The sequence below is a fragment of the Carlito syrichta genome, unplaced genomic scaffold (assembly GCF_000164805.1).
Source record: "Carlito syrichta isolate Samal-C Ts95f unplaced genomic scaffold, Tarsius_syrichta-2.0.1 Scaffold303987, whole genome shotgun sequence".
In the NCBI taxonomy this organism is placed as follows: domain Eukaryota; kingdom Metazoa; phylum Chordata; class Mammalia; order Primates; family Tarsiidae; genus Carlito; species Carlito syrichta.
In genome coordinates this window covers 673765-696445 of record NW_007248083.1, presented here as the reverse complement: position 1 = coordinate 696445, position 22681 = coordinate 673765, and the positions used below count along the sequence as shown (strand labels likewise).

General features: G+C 38.3%; 1 pseudogene across 1 annotated transcript in view; it reads right to left on the bottom strand.

The window, feature by feature from the left end:
- LOC110595747 overlaps window positions 1–14448 on the bottom strand; it is a 39732-nt pseudogene extending 25284 nt beyond the window's left edge. Inside the window, exon 1 of the transcript XR_002482043.1 lies at window positions 14305–14448. The product of XR_002482043.1 is annotated as an NADH dehydrogenase [ubiquinone] 1 beta subcomplex subunit 3 pseudogene (transcript). The remainder of the gene's footprint in view (window positions 1–14304) is intronic.
- Window positions 14449–22681: the final 8233 nt, after the last annotated feature.

The window sequence follows — 22681 nt, the reverse complement described above, 5'->3', positions numbered from 1 at the left end:
ATGTTTATGAATTACTTTCCTGTAATTTATGATGATATTGTTCTGTGTTTTCTTCTATGAAGCTCATAGATTAGTAGCTTTTTAAAAATGTCATACATTTAGGTCTTTAATCTACTTGGCATTGATTTTTTTTTTTTTTTGAGTTGGAGTCTCACTCTGTCGCCCAGGTTGGAGTGCAGTGGCACACTCACGGCCACCCCAGCGTCAACCTGCCGGACTACAGCAATCCTTCTGCCTCAGCCTGCCAATTAACTGGAATTACAGGTGCGCTACCATGCCCAGCTAATTTTCTTTTCTTGTTTATTTTTTTTACTGTAGAGATGAGGTCTCGCCAAGTTGCCTAGGCTGGTCTTGAACCTGCGGGCTTAGGAAAGCCACTCACCTCGGCCTCCCAAAGTGCTGGGATTATAGTCTGAGCCACCGAGCCCAGCTAGTATTGATTTTAATATGTAGTGATATGAAGGAAAAATTTCCATTCTCTTGATGATGACACAGTTTCCTTAGGATTCTATTTTTCTAATTAATCTGGTGATACCATTTGTTTTATATATTAAATTTCTGTATCTACATGTGTCTGCTTTTTACCTTTCTATTATTTTCACTGACCAATTTGTCTTTTTATATTTTCATCAGAACACATAAAGCACAACACTGTTTTAAAAACCATGCTTGTGGTGTATCTTAGTATTCACTAGAGAAAATCATTTATTCTTCTCTCTTCTTTAATCAGAATTAACTTAGTGATTGGTGGATATTTATTCAGTCATGTAAATTTTAGAATAAACATATTAAGTTCTCTAAAAGATCAAAACAAGAGTTTGACTGATAGTGCTCTGAATTTATGGATTAGTTGAAGTATAACGATCATTGTTACAATATTAAGCTGTTTTATCCGAGATTATCTACCCAGTTACTCCAGCTTTATCCTTTATGCTTTATTAGATATTTAAAACATTCCCCAAATAAGTATTGTGTACTTAGTTGCTTTTAAAAAATATTGTACATGTGAACTTTACTGAACTTTCTTATTAGATCTGATAATTTAATAATTCCTGTTTTTTATTTTTCAAGGCAGATAATACATCTGTAAATAGTGGCAATTGTATTTCTTCTATTTTAAATCTTACCACTCTTTTTCTTTTATCACACTGTTGGCCAGAATTTCCAGGAGCATGTTAAACATTAATAGTGACAGTGGGTGTACTGATCTCATTTCCAATTTTAAAGCAAAGGTATTTAAAGTCTCCTGCTAGGAGTGCTCTGTGCTATACATTTTTGGCATGTGATCTCTGTAAAGTGAAGAAAGTTTCCTTCCAATCCTTGTTTGTTAAATTTTTTTTAAGTTTCAGATGAGTACTGAAATTCATCAAGTGCTTTTTTCTGAATCAAATGGGATAATAACTTCATTTTTTTTTCCTTTTATTCCATTAGCATAGTAAACTAAGTTAAGGTATTTTCTAATTTTAATCATTTTCATGTTCTTGGGATGAGCCATACCTGGCCATTGTTTATTATACGTAACTACATTTTTGGATTCAGTTAGCTAAAAGTTAAATCCCATAAATGGCTTACAAGGTTCTCTAGTATTTGCCCACCTCCTCCCTTCTGTGCCTCATTCCATCATATCTCTGGCTTTCCTTCCTTCAACTTTCCTTATGCACCTGATTGTTCCAGTCCTTCTTCCCTCCTTGCTGTTGCTCCAAACCTCCAGGCGCATGCTCACATCAGTACCTTTGTACCTGCAGTTCCTTCTGCCTAGAAAGAACTTTCTTCAAATAAACAAATGGTTCATTTCATCATCTACATCAGGTCTTTACACCATTTTCCACCTTCTCAGAAAGGCCTACCCTGAAATTCCTATCTAAAATGGCAACCCACCCAACCTTCTCTATGCCCTTTCTTTGCTATATTTCACTGGCTTGGCTGCATTTTCTTATTCTCTGTCTTCTTAATGCTTTGGCATTTTTATTGTCACAGTCTGGGGAAAGACTGACTCCCCTCCCAGGGCTAGCCCCTTCTTAGGGATAGCCAAAGGTTGCCAGGAAGCACATCTTTCATATACAAACTAACCAACCCAGACCTCACATCCCTAGCCATCTCTTTTAATCCAGTTCTTACCCAAGACTAGTGTTTCCTCTGCCCTCAATCAACCCCAGGCTAAGTCTGAACCAGCTAGGGACAGACCCAATGCCCTAAAGCCTACCTGAGTTTTTTAAACTAGCAGTTCAAAGCTGTTTATCGGGTCCTACCTTGGGTTTCTCTTGGAAATTCCAATAGAGGCTGTGGCCTATACCTGCCCCTCAGCCCATCTGCCTCTGGAATCCTTTGATCCTTCCCCATGTAGCCCCATATGACATGCTGTGCTTCCTGTTTCCAGGGTCTATGAGGATGAACTTCTTTCTCCTTGAAAATCACTGTGTCTGTGTATCTTATTATACCCGATTCAAACAAATCTCGGCCGGGTATGGTGGATCACACCTGTAATCCCAGCACTTTGGGACACTGAAATGGGAAGATTGCTTGAGTTCAAGACCAGCCCCGGCAACATAGGCAGACCTTGACTTTATAGAAAATAAAAAAAGTTAGTAGGCACGGTAGCATGCACCTGTAATCCCAACTACTTGGGAGGCTGAGGTGGAAGGATCGTCTGAGTCCAGGAGTTTGAGTCTGCAGTGAGCCGTGATGATGACACTGCACTGCAGCCTAGGTGGCAGAGTGAGACCCCAACTCAAAGAAAGACACACAAATAAATCTCAAGTACAAATTTTAAACCATTTCCTTTTTATCATGAACTTAATTGCTTTTTAAAATGTATGTATCAATTTTACTACTTTCTAATTAGATTTAATCATTTAATAATTTCTGTGGCTTTTTATGTTTCCAGGAAGTTAATACTTCTGTAAATAGTAGCAATTTTATTTCTTCTGTTTTGAATCTTATTACTCTTCTTTCTCTATTTCTTTCATCACACTGTAGGCCAGGACAGGACCATGTGAAGCCTTAACAGTGAGAGTGGCTGTACTGATCTCATTCCCAATCTTAAAAGGAATGTATTTAAGGTCTTCTGCTAGGAGTGTTGGACTCCTATGTAGTACGTACCTATAGTATGTATATTGTACAAACTATATAGTTCACGTAGTTATATTATTTATTGCAAGTCTTTTCTAATTAAAATGCTATTTCTGTAAAGTAGAAATCTATTTATGTGAGTTTTGTTCACTTCTATATCTCCATTATCTAGAACACTCTCTACTAAATACGGGTCCCTCAATCAGTATTTATGAAATGAATGAATGATACATTAATGAGTATAATGAAGCAAATATTTTCCTTTTAAGTACTGGCTTCAAGCCGGGTTCAGTGGCTCAGCCTGTGATCCCGCGCTTTGGGAGGCTGAGGTGAGTGAATTACCTGAGCCCACGGGTTCGAGACCCGCCTGGGCAATTTGGCGAGACCTCATCTCCACAATAAATCAAAAATTAGCTGGGCATGGTAGTGCGCGCCTGTAGTTCCAGTTACTTGGAAGGCTGAGGCAGAAGGATCGCCAGAGGGCAGCAGATCGAGTCTGCGGTGGCCAGGAGCAGCCACTGCACTCCAGTCTGGGTGACAGAGTGAGACTCCAACTCAAAAAAATAAAAATAAAAGTAAGTACTGACTTCAAAACTAGATAAGGAAAATAAGAGATCATCAATGTTTATATTGTAATGTATTTTTCATTACTCAATGTATGCATTTTTATTCTTATTTACAGCTGACTCAATGTTTTCATCTGACACCAGTCATTTGAAGGTTCATGGAGAAGTTGTCTACACTGTATCAGACACTGCACTAGGTCTTGACTAGCAAGGATGACAAAAATAAACATCATTCAATCTTGTTTGCAGGCAGCTTTCAGCTTTCAATTTTTTGATCTCCTGTTGATCATATTATGGGAAATTCTCCTTATTTTAAAAATAAGATTTCCATGAAAATTAAATAGCTGTGTAACAAAAGACTTAAAACCATCTTCCACCGATTACATTAAGAAAGCAGACTCGCAGTCTATAAGACACAAAGTTTAAATTAGTTGCCAGCAATGTAAAAGTTGGTTGATTTAACATTAAATAATCAAGATTCTTGGCAGTTCTAGAAAAATAGGAAATTCTAGAAAAAGGGACTGTATCCCCAAAAGGAAACTAATACATAGAACTGGGTGGCAGCAATGAATTTAGACCGGGTATTAGCTTGCCAGGAGAGTTTTATTTCATCTGCCTGTTTTACACATTTATATTGACTAACTGCACTCTACTCATTTTGAATTTGTGAACTCTGAATATTCCATTATATAGATGTATCATAATTTTCTTAGCTGTTTTCTCAAGGTTAAACTATTAGGTTATTGGCTAAATTTTCACTGTTATAAACAATGAATAAATTTCTATCTATATGTCAGATTCTTTCCTTAGGGTAGATTTTTTGAAATTACTAAGTCATAGGGTAGGAATATTTTAATTGCTTTGCATAAAGAGTATACAAGTTTTTGCTCTCAGCTGTGTATGAGGGTGCATATTTCAATGATAGGCTACTGAAGCTACATGTTAGAATGTATTAATCTTTACTAATTTAATAAGCAAAAGTTTTTTTTTTAATTTAGATAGCTTTGATCACCACAGATTAAACAGTCTCTGTATTTTACTAGCAGTTATGCAATGCCATTTGCAAATTAATTTTATTTTAATTTACCATATATCTGTCTGGAATGAGCTTTTTCTTTTCTATTTTTTTAAGTATAGATTTTTTTCTTTAAAAAAATTATCATAAAGATGTGGGGTACAATTCAGGGTTAGGTATACAAATGACTGATACAGTGTAGACAACTTCTCCATGAACCCTTGTTGATGAGGTGTGCCCCTCCCTTCCCTAGCAGTTTCACTCAACTGCTAATCCCACCCCTCCTTCCCTGACAGTTTCCCACTGCTGCCAATCCCTTTCTTATAGTATTATAATTGTTCAAGGACCACTTATGAGTGAGAACATATGCCATTCTGTTTGTTTCTGTGATAGATCGCTGTGTATGATCGACTCTAAATCTGTCCAACTTGCTGTGAAGTCCATATGTTTGTCTTTCTTTATGGCTGTAGAATATTCCATTGTGTATATGTACCACATTTTTTTTATCCAGTCCAGCTTTGATGGGCAGCATGGTTGGTTCCATATTTTTGCTATTATGAATGGAGCTGCAACAAACATACGTGTGCAGGTATCCTTTGTAGAATTATTTGAGTTCCTCCAGGTATATTCCCAGTAGGGGAATTGCTGGGTCATATGGAAGGTCAATTTGTTGTCCAGGCAGGAGTGCAGCGGCACATTCATGGCCACCACAGTCTCAACCTGCTGGGCTCAGGCGATCCTTCCGCCTCAGCCTTCCAAATAGCTGGATCTACAGGTGCATGCTACCACGCCCGGCTAATTTTTGATTTATTGTAGAGATGAGGTCTCGCCAAGTTACCCAGGTGGGTCTCAAACCAGTGGGCTCAGGCAATCCACTCACCTCAGCCTCCCAAAGCGCGGGATTACAGACTGAGCCACCGAGTCCTGCTGTCATTAGTTTTAAAAATAATAAATACCGGAGGGGTAGTGCCCAAAAAATGTATACACATTTTAAGAGATATTAGAGATATTCGCCATAATCAGAAGTGTCTGAATGCTGATAGTAACCACTTTGAGCACCTCTTGTAATTGCAGAAGTCAAATTTGACTTGTATTCATCTTGTATTCATCTTTTGTTATCAGTGTATATGATTACAATTTTAATACAGTTTTTTCCTTTCTTAAAATGTATACATTTTTTGGTGCCCTTTGTATACTTTTGCATTTTTATAGCTCAAAACAAATTACTCCTTGTAATATGTTGTTAAATTTTATTTACTAGCACTTTAAAATATTTATCTTCATAAATGAGATCACATTGTAGTTTTCTTGTTGCCTTATATTTACAAATTATAGGGTTAGATTGCATAGGAAGAAACTTGCATTCTCTATTTCTTTCTCTCTGTCAAGGTTGGTCTCATTGAGAAGGTAACATATGAACAAAGACTTGAAGGCAGTAAGGGTGTTAGCCATGCAACAGTTTGGGGAAAGTGATAATAAAGCCAGAGAGAACAGCTGGTGCAAAGTCCTAAGTTAATGAGTTTCTTCAATATGCCAGGCTTGGTGTTGCATCCAGGGGTTTTAAGCGGAATAAAATGTCAACCCTGCCCTTGAACGTAGCAATTAAAGTATATTGATTGTTTTGCTATAGAAAGAAAAATACTGTGAAAGAAATAATCATAGTGCTTTTAGAGGCCATAAGAAAGATTCTAACCCAATCTGGTGACAACATCTGTGAAGAACTCCTGCTGGAGACATCACTTCACATGGGTAGAGTGAGTAGGACTTATTCAGGTAAGGCAGCAAGACCTGTGTTAGAATGAAAATACACACAGGCAATATCAAAACACTGAGTATAATGTGAGTATGTGGTACGAGAGGCTGGAAATTGAGAGTTGAGATGAGAAAGTTTGAAGGGGCCATATCAAGTTGCATGATCCTAGGCAATGTGTTATCTCTAATTTGTCAACAAGAAGCTATTTAAGGACTTAAGGAAGAAGAAAGACTCGACATTTTGTTTCAGAAGAAGTAGCTTTTTCTACTTACTTTTTCTGGAAGTAACTAGCTACCACATGTAAATAATATTGAAATTGAACGCAGCAAAACTGCATTGGGGTCGGTTAGGGTTCTGTTGGTCATCTGAATAAAGATTGAAACAGAACAATGGCAGTCAGAGAAGGATGAAATGGGTGGATTTGAAAGCTGTTGAGTAGCTAAAATAAGCAGGCTTTGGTGACTAACAGTAGAGAAGGAAGGACAGCTCAGAATTTAGAGTAATTCCTAAATTTCTGGATTGTATGATTGGATAAAAGGTATGTTCTGGGACGGACTCTCTCCCAGATAATGAATGCTGGAAAAGGAGCAGATTTGGGGGAGATGACAAAAAAAATTAAGCACATCAAGCAAGGATTTAATGTCAAATAAAAGACATTGGATTCAAGCTTTCTGATGTGTTGTGTGTGCGTGTTTTAATTCCCTTTCTTCAAAAATAGTGGACACTTTCATAATATATTAGATGTGAGAACCTGCTTTATTCTGCTCTTAATACCTAATATACTGTATGTGTATTTCTAATGAAGTCTAATGAATATATCCAGAGGGCTTGTTTATTAATTAAATTTCCTGAGGCATAACTCATTCCCTTGAGGTGCTAATAATCTGATAATATCAGAACTTTAATGCTAGAAATATTGATGAGAACAGTTAAATGACTTCATAAAGACTCTATTATTCATATTTGTCTTTTAAGTCTGACTAAAATATGACTTTCTTTCATTATCCCCTCCCATACACACACAAACCTTTCTATTTCAGGAAGCCTTCAACAATGCCCTTTTGCTGTGTTATCATTCAAAAGACAAACTTATCATATTTAAAAGTGTTACCTCAGTCACGTTGCTTCTCATAGGAAGAAACTTGCACCTGATTTTCAAGAGAAAGTTAAATGAAGCCGGAAGGCTCTTGTGTCCTCTCATTGACCTCCCCTCCAGGCTGCTCTTTCAATCCTCCCACGGGGTGAGTCAGTGCTTCCCATTCTGTGAAACCTCAGATGTGAAAGCAGCAGCAGATTCTTTCAAGCAGGAGAGGGCTGGTGCAGCTGACTTTTAGCGCCATGGGGGACAAACTGCAATGGGATGGAGCAGTGAGTTGAGCCTGCTGGGTCTCATGGTACCCAAGGGAGAGCACAGCACCCCAGGGGAAGGGAGGGGCCTGGGGAAAACGGCAAAAAGATCAACGTATTCATTTATTCTTGCTGCTATACAAAATACCTGAGGACTAGGTAATTTGTAGAGAAAAGAAATTTGTTTATCGCAGTTCTGGAGACTGGGAAGTCCAAGATTAAGGAGCCAGCAGACTCAGTGTCTGGAGAGGATCCAGTCTCTGCTTGCAAGATGACACCTTGAATACTGCGTCCTCCAGAGGGGATGAACACTGTGTACCTCTGTGGCAGAAGGAAAGGAAAAGGGCAAAAAGGGATCACTTTCATTCCCTCTAGCCCTTGCATAAGGTTACTAATCCCATTCCTGAGGGTTCCACCCTCATAACTTATCCCTTCCTAAAGGTGCTGCCTCTTAATAGTATCACATTGACAATTAAGTGTCAACATGAATTTTGGAGGGATCACAAACATTCAAACCATTAGCAGTCAACACGACAGAAGAGTGACAGGCATAGTAAGAGAGCTGATGAGATGTAACCAGGGAAAAAGTATTCTGAGTGTAGTTCTGACAATAGAGCTTTGGGAAAAAAAAATCTAAATGAAGTGACTCTTGGATATTTGCAAATATCTGGGAAAATTCAAGCATGGTTTGGGTTTATTTGATTTGAAAATTGATTAAATGTTGTAAGGGATTTACTGATAGAAAACCTCTAGAATTTGTATTAATCACGTAATTATCACAGATCCATTCCAATGAATTTCTGCATTCTTGTTGTATAGCATTATTTCTCTCTGGGTACCTTTTGGTGCACTGGATATAAAAACCAACTCTGAAGTTATACCATGTTGGGTGATTTTAAACCTTTGTGGTAGAGCATAAAAAATCAGGGAGTTGGCTAGATGCAGTGACTCAAGCCTATAATCCCAGCACTTTGGGAGACTGAGGTGAGAGGATTGCCTGAGCCCACGGGTTCTAGACCAGCCTAGGCACTTGGTGAGACCTCATCTCTGCAATAAATCACAAAATTAGCTGGTCGTGGTGGCATGTGCCTATAGTTCCGCTACTTGGAAGGCTGAGGGGGAAGGATCACCTGAGACCAGCAAGTCAAGGCTGCGGTGGCCGTGAGCATGCCACTGCACTCCAACCTGGGCGACAGAGTGAGACTCCCACTCACAACAAAAAAACAAAACAAAACAAAAACCTGGGAGCATCAAAGTCAAGCCACACCTAATACTTCTTTCTAGGATGCTGACCAACTGTATGAAACTTTTTAGTTCCTAAAAGTGTAGCTTAACCAATTTGAGAGACTAATTTTTTGATCAGAAATGAATGTCAAGTGTAATATATGTTTTATTTGAAAGCCACAATGTTTAAAGCTTGTGAATAGATAGATTCACATAGTGTGGCAACTTAAAAAATGATATGCCAAATCTTTAGATATCCAGTGAAAGACCAAGTGAATATAAAAATGGGAGAGTGAAGGAATTATATCAGCCCAGGAAACTATAAAAATGGTCTCAGCTGAAGACCAGAGACTTCAAGGTATTCCTGCAATACGGAATGCAGATCAGAGGCAGATCAAAATCCATGGTAGCCATGGACAGCTTGGTAAGTTGGTACCTTTCAAAGCCATATTTAATATCTGATCCATATTTATTTATAAAGAACATGAATTCTTTATAAATGGAGAACCCTGAAAGAAACAGGAGTTTAGAGAGCTAATCAGGGAAAATATGATGTCTTAGTCTCCCTCAATTTCCAACTCACATCCAACTTAGCAGTTAATAGGATATCCCCTTTCACCAAGAGCTATTCAGAGGTGGTATAGTGTTCCCTGAGCAGGTTCCTTGTGGGCTTAATCTCCACTTCAGACAGCTTATCAAAGTCTTCTTGCTCACCATCTATGGTCCTCTCCTTAAGGGGAATATTGGTAAATATAGTTTCCCTTTTTTTCATGTTTCGATGCTATCTTTGTCCCACAATGACACACCTCTAGCTGTCTACAGAGCTTGCTGACCCCACAATCCACCTCTGATCCAAGTGACACTAATTTGGAAGAAAAAAACATCTATGCCCTACCTCCTGCTTGCAGATGGTGAGTAATTGGAAGCATATTCAGCTGAAGGCTATTGTTGTCTTTCCTGATTTGGAGCAGCATGTCTAGAAATGAGGTGGTGTGTGAGGAGAGGGTGAGTGAGACACATTTCTATCTCAACAGGGCTGGAGATGTGCCACAGGTGCCCAAGGCTAGGGGAAGCAGGAACCAGCATGGCACACATTTGGTGTTTGCATATGGCCCCAGTGAAAGTGCCAGAGCTGCCTCCAGGAAAGGGCAATACGCCAGGGAAGGCGGATTGAGCTGCCTGCCTACCTCAGGGCTGCCAGCACACCATGGAAGAAGTCTTCTGCAGAGAGAGATAGTTCCCTACTGCCAAGTCAAAACAAGGCGAACAAACAGAAATGAAAATACTGCTCTGATCTCTTCCTCTTCCTTCTGCTTGCCTGAACCAAAGCAAACACTAGTAAAAATAAACTTTTCTTTCCTTCTCCCTCCATATTGACTGAGAGATGTATAGCTCACATCTCTCATAAAACCCACTAAGCTGGGCATGATGACTCATGCCTGTAATCCCAGGACTTTGGGAGGTGGAGGCGAGAGGATTGCCTGAGCCCAAGGGTTCGAGTCCAGTCAATAGATCACTTGTGCTTGTCTAAAACAAAGATCTAGGCCATGGTGTTTGAAAGACACAGAGGACGGCAGAGAAGACAGAACAGCTGAAGGGACTTCAGTCATATTCACAGTCTTATAAATTGCCTCAGATTCTCTGAAACCACATTAAATCATATAAATCAAAAAAATTAGCTGGGTAAGGAGGCACACTGCTATAGCTCCAACTACTTGGAAGACTGAGGCAGAAGGATTGCCTGAGCCCAGCAAGTCAAGGCTGTGGTGGTCATGAGCATGCCATTATACTCCAGTCTGTGCAACAGAGTGGGGGAAAAAAAAAAAAAACCAACCCAAACTAGAAACCAAAACAAAAAACCTCACCTCTAATCCTAATGCTGAAAACAAACAAAATACAAATATTTCTCTGTAAAAATGAACAAGTAGCAAAAAAAAGTCAAGCGTTAAAAAAAGTTTCAAATAAATTATTTAATTATCAAAAATTAATAAAGTTCATGTATCAAAGCAAATTTATTAATGCTATAAAGATATACTATAATAGAAATGAGAAAAACTAGAGAAAAATTTGTCAGCCATATTCTCTCAAAATGAAAACAGAAATGAATATAGTCATCAGATACTATATCCATGAAACTTGAGCATGAAATAGGAAAAATCAGAGTTGAAAATGTCCATGATTATTAATTATGACATGACCATAACTCAAAATTAAAAACTGTCATGAAGGCAATCATAAACATATTAAAATTCTTTCATTTTTTTCTTTTTGAGTTGAAGTCTCATTCTGTCACTTAGGCTAGAATGCAGTGGCATGATCACAGCCACTGCAACCCCAACCTGCTGGGCTCAGTCGATCTTTCCACTTCAGCCTTCCAGGCAGCTGGAACCACAGGCATGTGTGACAACACCCAGCTAATTTTTTTTTTTTTTTTTGGCTTATTGTAGAGACGAGGTCTTGCCATGTTGTCCAGGCTGATCTCGAACCCATGAGTTTAAGCAGTCCTCTCGCCTCTGCCTCCCCAAAGTGCTGGCATTACAGGCGTGAGCTACCACGACTGGCTAAAATTCTATAATTTTTTTCTTCAGTCAGAGAGCAGAAAAATTTTTTTAATTAGTGAAAGGAGTAAGAAATACGAGACTTCTTAAAGGAGGCATATTGGAATGAAATACTGTAAAAACTTTAATCAGTGAAGGAAAAATGCATGATTTCTAAATCCTTAAGTCATAGGAAATGGAGAGAGTGAGTTTACAGCAGGCATTTGTGCTCTTCACTAAATATTTATAATTCTCTGTTAGGGTTCTTAGATAAAATCTAGGACATCCCCAGTTAAACTTGAATTTCAGACAAATAATAATTTTTTAAAGTACAACTATGTCTGAAATATTACACAGAGCACATTTATTCTAAAATTATTTATTTATATAAAAGTCAAATTTTACTGGGCATCCTGTATTTTTATTTGCTAATCTGGCAAGCATTCTACTCTCTGTCTTCTTTGTATAATAGAATTGCATTTTCCTACCTCTTGAAGACAGGTATAACCGTGTTACTTTCTTTGGCCAGGGAAATGACAGCGAAAAGTAAATGAGTTGCTTCAGACAGGAAAATGCTAAGAGTTGGCGAACAATTTGACAGTGAGAAAGCCACAACCAGCCCACCTTAGATAATTAGTGTGAGGGGGAAATAAACCTCTGTGGTTGTAAACCACTGAGATGTGGGGGTTATTGGTTACTGCATCATAATCTAAACTATCATAACTAGATAGTATCACAACTGGATATGTAAGTAAAGATTAAAGGCAGGAAAATGGACATGCCTATATTTAAGATTGCAAATATACTTCCACTTAGAGCTAATTGACTAGACAAAGTCACAGATCCCACTCAAGGGTAACAAGAGGTACAATCCTATGATGCCCATAGAAGTAGGAAAAAACAGAAATGTAGTGAACAATAGTGGAATAACTATAACAGCAAAACAGAAAAAGAACTAACATAACTAACTCTGTTGTTTAAGGGGCCTTTTCCCAATGTTGCACGTAGACTAAGATCATTTTAGAGCACTGAGATAAAATGCAAAACAACAATCACATAGTTTTTAAAAATAACTCTGGGATTAAAGGGGAAATAGGTAAACTAACTATGTTTTGTTAAAAATGTATGGGAATATTGTGACCAAACCGAGAACAAAAGTTTCCCAATCTCCTTGGACTCTCAGTGGTACTTAGATGTCTGCTGTCATCTGTCATCTCTTGATCCCAACGTCCTCTTTCTTTGGGATACTAGCCTACTCTCTTCTCGATTTTCTGACTTTCCAAAATAAAGTCACTTTCTTGCTCTAATTCCTAGTCTCTGTACTTATTTCTATTACACCATGAGTAGAATGAGTTTAGACTCAGTTATACAAATACACAGTAATAGAAGGATACAGTGGGAAAGAGAAAGAAATCTCGAAATGAAAAGATGTGTAAATTTGATAGCAATAATAAAAGTAAAAGTGAAAACCTAAATAAATATATTAGTAAAACAATACATAGCATTTAAAACAATAGACGAAGGCTATCTTCAATAGGAAAAAAACATTTTGACCTTGTAGTTGACTGGTAGCCAGTTCGGTATCCATTGTTCTCTCCTTTCTTATTATGAGAAACTCGGTTTTGTTGGTTTATCTATTTTGGGGGTTGCTGGGAGGCAATGTGTGCATCTAATTTTATTTTCCAGACTCTTTTTCAGAGTTACCATGTGGCATAGTTTTGATCAATAGAAAATGAGTGGAAGTTACTGGGTGGAGCTTCAAGAAAAATAGATCGAACTCAGCCAGCCTCTATTTCTGCCTTTTGTCTTCCTCCTTCTTCTTACCTGCCAAACATGTGTAATCCTGGAGGTGGCACAGCCATTTTGTGACAATAAGGAAATTAGCAAGAGTCTAAAAACCATGATGGATGAATGAAAAGACAGAAGGAGCCTGGGTGTGTACTTCTTTTTATAAACTAAAATCTCTCGTTATTCAAGCGACTGTCTGATGGATGGCCTTTTAAATGAAATCAAATATATTTCTTAACATGTACAACAATCAAAAAGAAATAAATTTAAAACACCAAGTTAAAATAGGCAAAATATACCAATAAGCCCATCTGCCTTCACAAGGGCCAAAGTTTATAATAAAATGAGAAATTACCTTAAGTTGACAGTAGGGTTGGAGTAGGGACTTGAGTCACGATAGCTATGCCTGCTGCTGGGATTATAATCTTACTCAATGTTGCTGGAGATTATTTTGGGGAGTACACAGGAAGCATTTTACAATGTATACACATTTATACCAAGCAATTCCATTTCTAGAAGTTTGTCCTAGGGAAACACTTAGAATAGGTACGCAGACCAATGTTCTGAAAGCCTTTACTATGATAATGAAAATCTTAAAACAAATTGGCCACATATAGAGGTTTGTTCAATCAATCAGAATTCTTTTAATTAAATTTATCTTAGAATACTATATGTAAATATGTAAATTAGAGGTTGCAGCTGCTGTGATTGCGTTAACATACAAAAGCCAGGCTGTAGATGATAGATATGATCAATAACACACACATATGTGCGCATATATGTGATTTTTAAACAACAGAATTAGACTACATGTAACTTGTTATTTTAGAATTAATGATACTCTGCCTCTTTTTTGGGGCGATTTTGTAACTTTATTTGATGGACTTGAAGATCATTGTTTTCTCATCCACATTGACTGTCGGTAGATTTTGAAAGTGGTTACAGGTATGTAGGTAACCAAAGTATAAAAAGCTCATCTTCATTACATTTTCTTGACAATCATACATGGATATGGTCTGGAACATTCTTTATTCCTTTGGCCCAGACAACTTTGTTGAGCCTGGTGTCAATGTCTGGAGTTTCCAAGTCCTTCATGGCAAATTTCTGTATTTCTTTGAGTGCCCGAGGGACATGCTTCTTGAAGCCCATTCCTTTAATGCGCTTGTGAATGTTGATGTGTGTTCTCAGGTCATCACTTGGGTGATGCAGAATACCACCCTTCTACGCAGGCACCATTCCACAGGGCCTAAATTGGAAAGGAAACACCCTGCCATTTTGGTACACTCACATTTACCACATTCTTCCTCAACATCTCCCTACTATTTCTTACAGCTTTCACACAGAATTTTACTGTCACTTGTAGTCTTGTCTAATCCATCTTTTTCTCTCTGCTTATTTCCATTGCTTTTAATTTTTTATCCTCCTCCCCATTCTGAGGTCTGATTCTTCTAAAAAGAATGCAACTTTTTAACCCCTGATTCTTTTACACTTCTAGACTGTAGAGTATTGGGAGATCACTTAAAATTAAGTACATTAAGTGATTTTTGTCTGTTTTAATTAACATGTTAACCAATTTTCCTTGAACAGTTCACTGAATGAAATATTTATATGCAAACCTTTGTATAGGCATATGTTAAACTGGCCACAGATCTAGAAATTAGAAATCTGAGTTGAATAATGTAACTTTCCATTATTTCTCCTAGGGGACTTTAGGCACTTATATATTACTGGTCAGAATCCACCATCCCGCATTTGTAAGAGAAAAGCATCCTTGCATTCTTTTTTTTTTTTTTTTTTAATGAGACGGCCAGTGAGAGCCATACATCTGTCACTGTTGCTTGTGATAGAACACTAAATAGCTGCATTTGACTAGAACTGTCAAAACAAGATAATGAACGGCTTATCTGGATAGATCAAATTGTGACAAGACTTCCTGTCTCCCCAGTAACCACTATTCTTAACTTCATTCCAAAGCCCAAGGGATGCATTAGAGAGGTAAATGAAAAATAATCAGAAAAGAGTGAACTAGTGAAGGTAGGCGGTAGGCTAAGAAAAAAAATAAAGATATATTCCCAAGGATGTCTTTGAACTTCAAAAATCTTAAGTGCCCCTTGGATCAGAGAGCTGCAGGACAAGGCTTGGAAGTAGAGCCCCAAACAAGCGAGGTACAGCCGGTATAAAGTCAACTGGACTACTCCAGGTATATTCAGAGCTGCCTGTATTTCATATTCTGAAAATGTTCTTCACTAAAATGTGGTGGTATTCTCCTTTTTATTTTTTCTGTACATTTCCAAACTCATGACTCTAACTTTTGACTCCTGTGTGGCCACAATTCTCTCTCTATCCAAAGAGGTCACCATCACAAGGGTGAGGTGACATGATGAGAAACCATTTAGAAGTCATCCTTTTAATTGAGAGCCCTGCCATAGTCCCAGTCAGCCCTGACATCATAAGGTGTAAGAGAGGAGCTGCTTTTGAAGTGACTGAAAGGTCATTGCTTCCCAGGCAAGGCTTTCTGAAATTATAGCCCGGGAGGAAAATAGCTTCGTGCCAATTTTAATACACGTTCAAACTCAAGGTGCAGCCTCAGAGGTCCAGAAGATAGAAAGAAAGAAAAAAATATACCTTTGATGACTGTTCTTCCTTTTCCCTTCTGCCTTGTTATTTTATTCTGCTTGGGAACTGAAAGGATTTCTTACAACTAGCCAGAGAGGGAATGGTGAATATATAGCATTGCCATTTGTTACTGAAGCTTATGGATTTTTCAGATTTCAAATCTAAATTATTAAATTATGGACAACCAAAGAAATAACTAAAAGGATTACAATTTTAGTGTGCAGGCAAGGCTTTCAAAAGTACTAACTTTTATTTCAGTTTATTTGTTTTTCTTTGTTTTGAGCACTACAACGTAGCCAGGTACTGTATTTGGAGAAACAAAGAAGAAATAAGACATGGTTCCTGCTTTCTCACATATTTCAGTCTGAGAGTGTATAGGAAGGAAATTAAATTGAGCATTTAATATCTTAGTTAAATATGAATCTCTTGCTGTTTTGGCATATCATCTAAGGGCCCCAAACGAAGAAGAATAATGGCAAAGCAACCCTACATTCTTAAGTAAAGTACTAGACCATCTCTGCAGGACTTGCAAACTGAGAACGTCAAAAGTTAGTTATGCCATTTGCTTGGAAAATTGGCCATTTTTTTAAGAATTAAAATATACCTTCCCTGTGACCTAGCAATTCTTCTCCTGGTTATTTATCTAACAGAAATGAAAGCATGTGCCCATACAAAGACTAGTACAAAAATGTTCACATCAGCTTTATTAATAATATGAAAAAGCTGGAAACAACGTAAGTATCTATCAACATGCAAATGGATAAACAAATTGTGGTGTATCAGTAAAATGGAACATTACTCAGCAATAAAAAATGAACAAAGTATTGATAAAAGTAAGAAAACAAAGTGATTCTCAGAAGCAATATCTTAAGGGACAGAAGACAGACACAAAAGAATGCATACCTTATGATCCCATGTATATAAAGTTTTAGATTAGGTAAAACTAACCAATTATGATAGAAAGCAGATTACTGATTGCCTGTGACTCAGGGAATGGGAGATGGGTAGATTGGAGATTTATTGCCAAGGGGCACGAGAGAAATTCTATACTTCAACTATTATCAACAAAGTTGAATACTATACCCTTCAAATAAGTATATTCTATTGGTATATAAAATATATCTTAATAAAGTAATATTTTTAAAAAGGTAGATACGCCAATATGAGTTCTCCCAATTATTTAAGAAAAGGATAAGAATTCACCTGTGATTTGGAAAATTAGAAGATTTTTTTAAGAGATAGATCAGGGTTATAGAAGAAGGGAAGGTATTTCCTCTTATATAAGCCAAGTGAACAGGGATTTTGAGGGAACTACTCAGCTAAGCTGATACATGTTCTTTAGAAACTGTAGGTTGAGGCTGGGTGTGGTGGCTCATGCCTATAATCCTAGCACTTTGGGAGGCTGAGGATGGCCTGAGCCCAGGGGTTCGAGACCAGCTTGGGCTACTTAGCGAGACCTCATCTCTACAATAAATCAGAAAAACTTAGTCAGGTGTAGTGGCACATGTCTGTAGTTCCAACTACTTGAAGGATCTCCTGAGCCCAGCAGATCGAGCCTGCAGTGACCGTGAGCTTGCCACTGCACTCCAGCTTGGGTGACAGAGTGAGACTCCAACTAAAAAAAAAAAAAAAGAGAGAGAGACTGAAGCCAGGCATGGTGGTTCACGCTGTAACCCCAGAAACTGTAGGTTAATAGATGGTATTTTATAACTAAAATATCCACAACTGAGAGGATGGACAGAGTGGCTTTCCAAAAAGCTGAATGAAGAGGTATGGACGCTGTGGGAAGGGCCTTCACTTCCAGAGCTTGATGGAGCAAGGGTATGTGTTTCTGAAGACCAGATGGGGACCTCACAGTGAGGAGCTAGTCCTGGGCTGCCTTAAAAGCGACTCTGTCCATCAGGAGCTGCTAGAGGAATAGGCTATAAGAAGTTGGTGGCTGGGTTGGGTTTGCTTTTGGACATAGAAATCTTACAGAAAACACTAGATTATAAATGTACCTCACGAGTAAGATGCAGCTGTCCCTTCTTCACCAAGCCTGCCACCAGGGAAGAACCCAGAGTGAGACAATATAGGAAGGAGGAAAACAAACGAGTGACCTAGGACGTTTGGGAGACTCAGACTCAGAGGAGATGTGATGATGGGAGCAGAGGTCAGAGTGATGCGGGACCACAAGCCGAGGAGTACAGGCGGCCTGTAGAATCTGGAAAAGAGGAGGAAATGGATTCTCCCCTGGCATCTCCAGAAGGAATACAGCCCTGCTGACCCATTTTGAATTTCTGGCCTCCAGAACTGTAAGACAGTACATTTGTATTGTTTTAAGTTACTCACTGACTTTGTAGTAATTTGCTATACAAGCACTGGGCAACTAATACAAGAGATAGTCTAGATTTTTGGATAATATTGCAAATACATGCAACGCGAAACAGTTTTACTTGAAAAAAAAATCAAAGAGTTATTTTACTTTTTAGGCTCTAAATTTGTGAATCATGATATACATATTGGTTACTAGTTTAATAGGTAGAAAATTACTTGGAAGAATATACCCATTAGGTATTTTACTAAAGAGGCTTTCCTTGACCTCTCTCTGTAGGTCCAATTTTGCTTCCCTGCTTCCCCCATTACAGATTCTCAATTTCTCCTTTATAGCACATATCAGTTATAATTTTTCAATTTCTTTTTGTGATTTTATTTTAATAAAATAGATATAGAGCAGTTTGGGGTTTAGTTTTCTTTGATCTTTTTTTGTCTACCATTGAGCCACTGAAGATTGGAGAAAACCACTTGGGCCAAAGGGTAGCGGAGGATGTTGGTATCCTTCCTACAATATCTTCACACTCTTTGTTCCCACTCATTCCCATGAGCCCTACCCAATGGCTTCTGTTACTCTATTCCTCAGTCACTCTATTCCTCTTGCCACTATATGGCATGCATAGAGTAGACAGGTGGTAAGTGCACATTGAGTAAATTAAAAGGGATTAACCTAACAAATGAATTCTGCATTTTCTACCTACTGATATTTTCAGATGGTTTCAGAAACAGATTTTGTACATTGCCATTGTATAAACTTCTGCTTGTAGTGCATGACTTCTAAGATCCAGAAACTAGATAAGGAAACACTATGCCAGTCAACAGAGCAATTGTGAATGTGCTCAGCAGAGCCGACCACCAATGTGGCAGAAACACAGCCCAGTGGCAGCAGCTTGTCTTTGGAAGGTTCTTAATGTCAACACAACCCTATCAAGAATCATTTTTCTCTAGGATGCAACACCTTTTAAAGAAGCAATAATCCACTTACTTATAAAGCTGCAGTGACATTAAGAGTTCATCTTAATCACTCTTCCTGGCTCAAGGACAAAATATTCAACTCTTTCTAAGCAAATATCTTTTATCTAAGAACTCTTAAGTGGAAGACATTCAACAGCCTAACTCCTGGTCTACCCTTGTACCCATCATCACTTGGCTGAGTGATAAGATACACAATGGGAGACATACCTTAGAAAATCTGTAAGAAACTTTAGAGGAAAGGAAGCTGAAACCTAGAAGCTGAAGCAAACCACTTGGGCCATGGGGTAGCAGATTATGTTGGCATCCTTCCTGTGTGACCTCCACGCACATCATTCCCATGAATACCTACCCAATAGCTTCTATCTGTCACTCTATTCCTCAGGGCTCTATCTGGACCCTATTTGGCACATGCACGTGTGCACATACATGAACATGAACACACACACACACACACACACACACACACACACACACACACACACACACACACAAATTGGCCAGATGAGACAGAGAGGTAACATTTATCTGAAGCAGCAATCAACCAATGACTGATGGAAGTTGTAAATAGATGCCCAGCTCCTTGGTTTGGGATGGTTGAGAAATAGTTTACTTTGTCTTCTAAAGTTCCAGTCTCTGGTTTCCTATAGCAGTAAACTGCTCGACACATATATGCTTATTAGCTTGCTTTCCTTCTCTGTCTTACTTTCCTACTGGTGCCTCCTGGGGTCACTGTCAAGAACTATGAAGGGTCTGGGATTTTACTCTACTTGCTAGTTACAGTATCATGAATGCCAATAGACGATACGAGATTCCTGGGTCAGACATGGAGGGCTTTATCACTCACAGCAATAGAAGTATCCAGAGCATTAATGTATGGACTTGTTCCCCACGTCCCAAACCCCACAGTGTGACACCAAGCAGCCCAGGTGATACCTGCATATTTAGGTTGTAACAGAAGATGAACCTTTGCTCCAAAGTGAGATATTTTTACCATATTGGAAAGTAAAAAGACAAGGAAAACCAAAATAAAACAAGCAAAAACAAACCCTTTTTTTTCTGTAAAGGGAGACATTGTCTCTGTCTTCTAAGGCTGTTTGCTATATAAAGAACCTTGAAAAGATAGCCCGGATCAGAGATAAGGGTTCTGCTTACAAGCTAAGGAGTAATGTGAGAGACCTGTGGAGAAGCATCTTCCAAAAATCACTTTCCAAATAAACTACCTGTGTTTTATTCCTTGTCTGAGATGCTGCTTCTGGATGAATTCAACCTAAGAAACAGAATAGTCAGTAACATTTTAATATCTTATGAACTGTATTATCGTCATGATTATTATCTTTCATCTTGATCTTCGTTTCCTAAAATCCTCATCTTGAAGTCACCACATATTCAGTGACTTTGAGTCGCACTCATTATTTGAATCTCGATGTTTACTTCTGTAAGAAGGGGACATACCCATCCCTGACTAACAGGGTGGGTAGTGAATAACAAAGATGATGAGCACATAGAAAGGATTTTGAATTATAAAGCACTATATATCACTCACCGGATCATCATCATTTTGAAGAGTGTTTTACTACCAAGAATAACAATCCAACCCTGGATCCTTATATGTTTAATTTCAAATATTTAATTTCAGTTCTACAAAGATGACCATACCAAACTCCAGGCCCCAAAATATGGGGGGTCATCTCTCCCCAAAATTGGGAAAAGATCAAATCTGCAGAGCCTCTCTCTGTCCTTTCAGTACAGTCACTCTTGGCTGAATGTCTTGCTCATCCTTCTTCCACTCTTGCCCCAACCAGGCCCGGGATTCACCGTGCCGACCACTGGTTCTTGCAGCTCCCACATGACCCAACCAACCCAAGATTCCAACTGAAGTAATAGTGGAACAGTCAGCCTGCACACATGATGCTTCCTCCTGCTAGCTATAGACAGCTTGTCAAGGTTGAGCAAGTCAGACTGGTAGACAATGACATCGATATGCCAGCAGGCCCCTGCCTTCCTCCCTCTGCTGTGAAACTGCATCCGCAGCACAGCATTGTGGGATGAGGGGCTCAGGGTACACTGTAAATTCCCCTCTATTTACTCCCACCTTTTTTCAGGGATCCATGTCCCTGACACCTAAAATTCAGAGCAGCTTAAATCACTGTTTGCCTAAATGTATTAACGTTTGCTATGTCTCTTCTTCTTTCCTAACTTCCTCCCTTCTTTCCTTTCTTCCTTTCCTCTCTCCTTCCTTCCTTCCTTCTTCCTTCCTTCTTCCCTTCCTTTTTTAACTCAAATGTATGTATGAAAAATAAATAGATAGCAGCAGTCATGTAGGCTTAGAAATATGATTCTAGCAGAGAAAAAAGAAACTAGGGCAAGTCAGTCTCTTCGTTTCTCATTCTCTCATATAAATATAAGTATACGGTATATGCATAATACATACAAAAAATTTTATCTTATAATAAGCAGTACATTTTCTAAGCTAATATGTATTATTTATATGGTAATATGAATACTCATGGATGTATCTGTTTATTTAAAATATATTATTTAATATTCAGATTTATATCATGTATTTAATGGTTATTATATAATAAAGATGCATTTATTAAAATATACTAGATAGAGACAACATGGGCAGTTATAACAACTACAATTATAGAAAGAGTAGTAGTAGTCATCAATAATAATAATAATAATAATAATAATGATAGCCACTTTGAGTTCTGTTAATCTTCCTGTTATGCCATTTACACATATTATCCCATGTAATCCTTTAAAAAATCTTATGAAGGAATAGTATTTTCTTCATGTATATAAATGAGAAAACTAAAATTTAGTGATATGAAATAGCAACTCTGTCAAAGTCACCCAATTTATAAGTGGTGAATGTCAGATTAAAACACAAATCTGCTTGATTCTCAAGTCCTCTGCTCTTAACTACCAAATCAGCAGTGAAAAGCCCCTCACACCTTTTCTGTACATATTGGGAAAAACATGTTGATCTATGGTCATTTGATTGGACAGAACTTGCAAAGTCACAAGAAGAAAAATATTACTTTCCAGATTAAGAAACCCATAAAACTTCACTCTATTTTATGAAATGAAGTCCACTTGAAGCCATATTATCAATTATTTTTGTCTGATGTAATTATTTCTGGATATTAATGACAGAAAAGCATTTTGGAGAGGGGAAAAGTGTCAGCCCATCCACAAAAATTCTCAGGTATTGGCTGGGCGCGGTGGCTCACGTCTATAATCCCAGCACTTTGCAAGGCCAAGGTAAGAGGATTGCCTGAGCCCACAGGTTCGAGACCAGACTGGGCAATTTGGTGAGACCTCATCTCTACAATAAATCAAAAACTTATCTGGGCATGGTGGCACATGCCTGTAGTTCCAGCTACTTGGAAGGCTGAGGTGGAAGGATTGCCTGAGCCCAGCAGGTCGAGGCTGCGGTGGCAATGAATGTGCCACTACACTCTAGCCTGGG